Genomic DNA, 8,744 nt, shown 5'->3' on the forward strand with positions numbered 1-8,744 from the left:
TTAATTTTGTGTATACATTTTATTAAGTTAAGACTCTCCTTACACCTTAAGTTGTTATTTTGGTCGTACTTACTCTGTTTATTCTATCTTTAGTGGTCTAACTGGAAAAATAAAATTAGGTGAACAATTAAATATAAAAAAATGTACCTACCATTACAATGATCAAACTCAACCTTTCCCCTTATCCTTCTATTTCCTTTTCAGTGGCGCAGCTTGATAATAAGGTGTCCATGTGAAAATTTCCGGAACGGAGCCCTTACCTAATAATAAAAATAAAAAACAGTCATACCTTATATAACTTTAAAAAATATTGTTTTTTCACAATTTCACATGTCATAGTTAATATAATTATTAGTATTTTTTTTATAAAATCAAACATAAAATTTAACTCTTCTTGTTTTTACGGCAGCAAAGTCATTAATAACTTAGTTTGTACCCAATTTATGATTATCAGATAGTTATACAAAAATTCTATAGATAAATAGTTTTTATGTCTAATTGAGTCAAGACTTAAGAGTCATGACTTATTGACTTACAACACTACACAGTACATACAACAACATAATTTTGTATAATAATAAAAGAAGTTAATGTGTTGTCTGTATTACGATTTACGATACACTTAACTAGTTTCTTACATAGGTACTTGTAATTTTAATTATTCTCTAAATTCAAAAGTGTAAATACATGATTACTTATTATATTAAAACAAATAATATAATATGTGTATAAATTATTACAGATTATAGTATGAATATCGTACTATAGGCTCCTCAAAAACGCGGGTCCCTATGAATTGCACACCCAACACTCCCAATAATTACATGCTGAAGCCTTTCAATTTTTTTTTTCATGATGTTATTTTATCGTTATGGATAATGGATACTTATACTTATTACCTAATTTTAAAATCTAAATGAACATTGAACATGAAACAATTTGGGTGCTAATTTCAAAATTGAAAGTGCCAAGCACACCCAAGCCTCCTCCAAATTGTGCCTATGTACAACATAAAAACAAATTTTTGAAAGAGCCAAAAAAAACATTATAAAATATTTCAAAACATAAACATTAAAATGTGGTTAATTAAAATACATTTCTTAAAATGTAATAACAAATAATGAGTATAAGTTTAAAATAGTATAATATGTTAAATATTATTACCTATACTAATATAGTATATATTTATTTAATATTTATAAATATCTTAAATCATGGTTCTGCAATGTTTTTAAACTTAAGTTGGGTATTTATTAAAGTGTCTATGTCTATAGTCTTTGTTTTCTTCACTCAACGTACTAGCTATAATTAATATGCTTAAAATCTTTAAATATGCAAAATCATAAAATCATTTAAAGATGTAACATCAATTTTTGTATTTAAATTGTATGTACTATGAAACGAATTTGTATCGAGTCAGAGTTTTAATATGCAGCTTCCTATAAAATATGGAAGTTCTGAGGCCTGGTAATAAATAATAATGCATAATGGCTAATGACGTTATTGAAAAGACCGACTTTCGAAGTTCGAAGCGTATTGTGCTTCTAGTTCCGATAAATCTTATTTGAATTTTGAACAACAAAACCGCCGTCAAAATGGAAATACTTTTTAGTTTTTTCCCGTGACGGAGTGTTATCACCTTATCATGTTTCATTTCGATGTTCGATAACATCACGAACTAAGATCTTAGATCATAGTATATGACTACGGGTATTTTTCTGTTATACGAGACTACGGCTATTTTCGCGACTACCTCCCAAGACTACCTCCGTTATATAAGACTACCACGCTTGTTTTGTGAAACCCATGTGAAACACCACAATCCTGTTATCTAAGACTACCAAAATTTGCACACTTTCCTATTATCACAGTCTACCTTAGTTTTTTTAATATTTATATTTGCATAATGCACCTGCATATTTAATTCTTTGATATTTTTTTAATCAGTAGGTATTGTTGGGATGGCTATATTCAAATTATATATACAAAAAAAGGATTTAAATACCCAGTAATCATTTGTAATGTATAATGTATACCTATGTATTACACAACACGCGCTACATATATGGTGTACGGTCACTAAAAACAATAAAATAATAATTATAGTAAATACAAAAATAATAGTGGTAAAAAATGGTAAATCCACAAATAAAATAATAAATAATGATTGCCACATTTACGAATTATATATAAAAAAAAATGTAATAATATTAGTGTCGTATAATCATTTTAGATGTTTTTACATCAAAAAACTTTTGTATCATACATTTTTCTCTATTTTGAATATCGATGTGTTGAAATGGCTGTAACATATATTTTGAATCACCCTGTGTATATATATACAATAATACTATAATAGATAATATAATAATTGTGAATTGCTACGCTAGAACGCAGCGCGTGGATATCGTACAGCTAATTGTGGTAGTTGCGATAAAGGAGGTAATCTTGGGTGGTAGTGGGCAGTCACGAAAATAGCTGTAGTCTCGTATAACAGGAATGTACCATTTTGGTAGTCTTAAATAACAGGATTGTGATGTTGTCAAAAATCATAGTATAGTCTCACTAGTCTCGTATAACAGAAAAGTACCTGACTAAGATATTCGTTCGACAAGTTTCGAGAATACGAAATTTTGAAACATTACGTAAAAATGGCGGATTACGTACATTTGGCTCGCTCGTTTCCCTAACGACCCATAGAATTAGAGATTAGTATCCTTGGTTCGTGATTTTGATGGTCCATGTTCGTCGTATAAGCCATTTTACCGTGGTCTATGGCCTATGCCCTAGGCCCTATGGGCAATCGCCAATCATACTAATTTAAATCGATTTTCCACAGACTTCTATAGAATTTTTCATACTAAAAGATGAAGTTAGCACCAAGATAATAATAAAAATTAACTTCCCGCCATATTTCCAATCAGAATCCAATGTATGGCCAAGTTTTGATTAAAATGGAAACATCTCAAACATCATATATATATCACAGATATATAAAAAGTATTTATTTGTCTTATATTTGCTTATATAATATTATGTAAAGGCCATAGATAACGTATAGCCCGTATAGGTGTAGGCTCTTTCTTTATAGTGGTAATTGTACTGTCTGTGGCACAAATTCACGATTTAAGATGTTAAATAATTAATAATCGACCTTTTTGGTTGTAAGTGAAGCCATAGTATCAGTATCGTTAGATGAACGGCAGTCAAATACTCAAATGTATCCAAAGGATTAATTGATGAAAAATACTTCTTAATTCGTCAAACATATGAAGGACTCAAAATGACAATACAACCTATAATATATATAGGTAGTGAAGTATTTATTAAACAAATGTGGTTTCAAGTATGTCTTAATCGCTTAAGATAACCAAGATTATTTGGTATTTGCTACACATATAAAAATTATTTTTTTGCTATATTAATGTAATAACTAAGATTTTATCATCAACAAAGTATCAAACTATTTTATTATGAGGCAAATTTCTGGTCCAAATGATCACCTAACGGCGTCATCCTTCCTGCAGTAAGTTGTACCGTATGCTATCTACTGTTGTAAAACCACCTACAACAGGCAATTGTATAGTAAATGAAGGTTAATATTTTTTTAATAAAATTATTGTTATTTATCTAATATATACATTATACAATATACTTAACATTATGCGTATGTTGTTGTTTTTAGAATCTATAACGATCATGATCCTGCAAGGCTGCAAACACTTCTAAGAGAATAGAAAAAGTTGGATAAATCAAAGTATTGAGGATGGTCGTTGGGCCCTTGATAATATTTTATTAGAACATAACTATACCGATTCTAATGTACTTGAGTTGGTTGTATTTTTTAGGTGGGTAATTACTAATTAAATATACCTATATATTTTAAATTATATAAATGTTTGATGGATAATTTACTTATATGTAAGCAGTATAACAATTTAATAATAGTTATTATTATTATTTTATAATAGGTATATAGCAAGACATTCAGTTAATAGGAAAAAATGGATTGAAAACTCTTAATACTCCAGAAAACATAATTGGGAAAGAAGCAGATTTCATTAATATGAAGATTTAAGGTTTTTTTTACTTACCTTAATAGTAATTTATATATTATAATTAAACACATTGAAGAATGGTTTGCCAAGGGGCGTAGGTATAGATTATTAAAGGGGGGGATTGGACTTTAAATATTAGTAATAGACTAACGTGAAAAGAAAACAAATACAAATATTTTTATTCTAAACGGTAATATAAAAAACGGAAAACCTATAAAATACGTGTTTCGGGAATAAACTAAAAAAAACGTTGAAATGACGGTCGTAACATAAAACCGATTGTGCAGATAATAAGAAATAATTTAATATCAATATCATAGTAATATAAAAAAAATCAACTTAACAATGATTAACATGGATAGATCAAACAATGGATAGTGTCAACAACGTGTTGTTTCGACGTCGGTCATTGTGGCAAGATTGCGAATGTCAACTATATGTTGACATCGGCAGTAAACGTTTTAAATATAAATGAAAAAACAAATAACAATTTGATGTTCAAAATAAATAATTCTGATTGTATTTATATAATATAAATTATTAAAATTAATATATTACCTGCTTTGGCTGGCAAATAATACTTAGATTACACGCAAACTGACACAACATCAATGCGTAACAGCTCGAGGAAAAATGACTTGATGTAATTATGTAAATCGGTAATTTCGTAATTTCAAATAATGTGATAAATTCTTATACTATTAATAAATATTATTAGCAGTATTGCTGGTATGGCCGTGTGCGTCGTGGGTCAAAATAAGATACGGGCACGCAATTTTGTAGTCAATATTTTATATAAATAACTATTACAACATAACATTAGATTTCAATTTAGATAATCATTATTTAATATTTTTCGAACCAAACGCGTACTTGTAAAATTGTTTTACATAAATATTCATCTTCAATCTTCATTATAATTTAGCAATATATTATTTTTCTAATGTTTAACTAAAAAGTCATTTTTGTTGTTTGTAGTACCTACATAAAACCTACTACCTAGCATCTAATACGTAATTTTTTTCTGATTATTATTATTATTAATTATTAACCGATTAGGATTTTTAAATTGGGGGGGGTTGAACCCCCAAACCCCCCTTACCTACGCCCCTGGGTTTGCCATTCATGCCAGTTAAAATTATGTTTTTGAAAAAATATTTGAAGATTTTTCCAAAAAAATATAAATTTAAAAAGTTCATGTGCCAATCGTCAACATCAAACAGACATGCTTACAAATATTTTTTCTTATTACATAACTATGCATACGAGGCAGTATAGTTATTTTTAGATTCAATTCAATCTAATAAAAAAACAGTTGTCTAAATTGGTTAGAACATAATAGTTTAATGTTAAAAATTAATAAAATTGTTATAAACTTATAACTAATAAAACTTGATAGTCAAAAATCATGTCACTTACCTAAAGTAGTTCTCATTTCTTGTAGCTGAATAAATACCTAAACTTTTAACTTATGATTTACTATTTAATCAAAAAATGACCAAGTAAAATGGTATTACTTATGCTATACCAAGACCAACACGATTCAAGATATAATATAGAAGTATAAGTTAAACTAGTTAAAGCATTGATTTTAGAATATACTATATAGTATATTCTAAAATCAATGGTTAAAGGTATATTTTAAATCGTGACAATCGTGTAGAATATATACTATAGTATTAGTAATTAGTATTTAGTATACAATATATTGTAGTATATAATATTGTATAATGTATAACAATACGATTTGGATTGTTCAGTTTCAATCAAAACTCCGCTAGATGGGCGCCAGTCAATAGTTCAACTTCAACAGCTGTTTTGACGACTCGGTTTGAGGGTATCGAAAAATACGTTATTTCGTAGGTCAATGCATGAAATACACGAAGAAAAAAAACAAGGTATTACTTCATGGTTTATAATTTTGTAACATAACCACATAGAGTATAATTATATGGTTTTTACTTTTTAGGGTTGTATACAGTCACAGATAAATATAATAATATATATGTACAATTATCGTTTATGATCATTTGAAAACAAATTTTGATTAAATATATAATATTTACTATGTACCTGTTTATACTGTATAACTGTATAAGCATAAGCGCAATTTTAGGGGGGCTCAGCCTCCTCATAATCAATCATAGCCCCCAAAATGGTTTATATAATATATCCAATGGCGGCGCCAGATATTTTTTTATTAAGGTGGCGATACCGGGTGAAATTTTTTTCCGATGCGGCATTTATGTATGGTTACTGGGTTACTCGATAATCGGTTAAAAATGACACGGAAAAAAACGACATAGTAATAAATGACAAGGTAAAAAACGTTAATTTGTGTTAAAATTTATTCAAGTAATTGATTAATAAATATATTATATAGAAATTCGAAAGCACGTTTGTTGAAAATAAACTTTATATTTATATTAATTTTTGCACTTACAGTTTTGATTTAATAGTTAATACCTTTATGAAATAAGTAACAATATGTAAGTTATATTAATTGTTAATGCAATGACACTTAAGTTTAACATAGACGGGAATCAGAGGGGGCTTGAAGGGACTAAGCCCCCTAGATATTAATTTATTATTGTTTATCCTTTAACTAATATTTGGAGTTTTAAAGTAAAATGCATTAATTGTCATTTTTTACCGTTTCGTTTTTTCCTAAGGTACCATATTTTCAGGAAAGTATTGTTAAAAATGTTTTGGTAATATGTTATATTTCTAAATAAATAATCAAAAAATATACCCAACTTATTATTATCTTTATCACACTACAAATGTACTACAGTAAGACTTCAAATTTCCTCCGTTTTCTTTATTAATACTAATTTACAATTTCTTTATTTACTTGCATATTTTAAACATTAAATTATAGGGGGGAAATAGAGGGGCAAAATCAAATGTTGGTGTTGCACTTGCCCACTCTGGCCCCCCGTGTAGCGCCGCTCCTGTATATATCCCTTTCCACCTTTATATATTTCAGGGAGCATATACACAGTACAATCAGTATATGTTGTATATTTGAGCATCTCCGGCGGAGTTAAGATCACTTCAAATTTTAATTATTTGATTATCAAGAGGACGATAAAACTGAATAAGTTGTCTCTGTCTTACAAACATACAACGGGCATAGACCAATTGCGCATAACATAAAATGTTTGTTTTGGGTCAATATACCAATTGCGCTTGTATAACACTTGCTGAAAGGCTTGAAAATTAAAACTTTTTTATTGATCAATTTATTACTGGTTAGTGACTAGGTATAATATATTTTATAACCAGGGCTCGGAACCCTAACTTGTGTGATGTGGTGCACTTTAATAATCTATGTATAGGGCATAGGCTGCACGGCTAGCGCGTCGAACTCGTGTAAACTAGAAAACGTAATATTTACTACTAAAATTAATTCGAAATGAAGTGCGTTAAATTTAACATTAAACGATGTGTATTCATACCACGAAGCGTTTATCGTACTCGTAGAAAAACATTACCACCGATGACCGATGCCGAAAAATATAGCCAAAGTGCATACAGCACTCAATAATTTGAATACGAATACATATAAAGGTGAAAATGTATTACTTATAAATTACCATATTTTAAATATAATATGTTTTTCTACAAAACAAATTTAAAATTGTTTTGCAGTTGTAACAAAATATTTGTCAATGGAACTTTTGAGTTTTGTCCCAAATATTTTTATCAGCTTTTTACAGTACACGGTTTTCAAAATGGACACTATATCTCATTAATATTTTCTTTACTTCCAAATAAATTGTCAAGTACATACAAATATTTATTTCAAGCTTTGATTAGCAAATGTGCAACGTTCAATCTTGATTTTAATTTTTAATCCAAAAATAGTTGTTGCCGATTTCGAACAAGCTATACATTTTGCAGCTAAACAAGTCTGGCCTTCAATAATTCTAGTAGGATGTAGATTTCATCTATCACAAGATTGGTGGAGAAATATTCAAAGTTGCGGATTACAAACAGAATATAAAGATCCTAATTCTGAAATAGGGAAATGGCTGTATTTAATTTTTGGTTTATCGCTTTTCCACGCGAAGAAGTGGAGGATGTGTTTATAGAAGAAATTATTACAATTCAACCAATTAATTCAAATCTTACCATATTCACCGATTATATCGTAGAAAACTATATTTCACCTAATTCTACCTTCCCTCCGAAGCTATCGGCGCCTAATACAATAAGTTCTGAACGAATAGCTAACGTGTGTGAAGCTTTTCATTCTTCATTTTCTTCAAACTTTTATTCCTTCCATTCAAATATTTTTGTCTTTGTAAAAGCAACCATCGAAACACAGACTAGTACGTATATTACAATAATAATAGTACAGAACATGATAAATTTATTTCAAATACCTAAAGCATATTTAACAAAAAAAATTAACAATCAGTTCTATCATTGAGAAATTCAAAACTGGGGAAATTACCAGGAAAGAATTTTTTAAATTAGTGTGTTAGGTATTATTATTGTAAAAAAATGTAACTTGTAACTTTAATTTAAAAAAAAATGATTTATATTATATTATATTATATTTTATTATGTATTAATACTCACAAAAAAATCGATTAGTGTTTTCATTTATTATATAATAATTATAATTCACTAATAGGTAGTATAAAATGTTTTGAGCGTAATAATAAGTCTATCCGC

The sequence above is a fragment of the Rhopalosiphum padi genome, chromosome 3 (genome assembly GCF_020882245.1).
Source record: "Rhopalosiphum padi isolate XX-2018 chromosome 3, ASM2088224v1, whole genome shotgun sequence".
Taxonomy (NCBI): domain Eukaryota; kingdom Metazoa; phylum Arthropoda; class Insecta; order Hemiptera; family Aphididae; genus Rhopalosiphum; species Rhopalosiphum padi.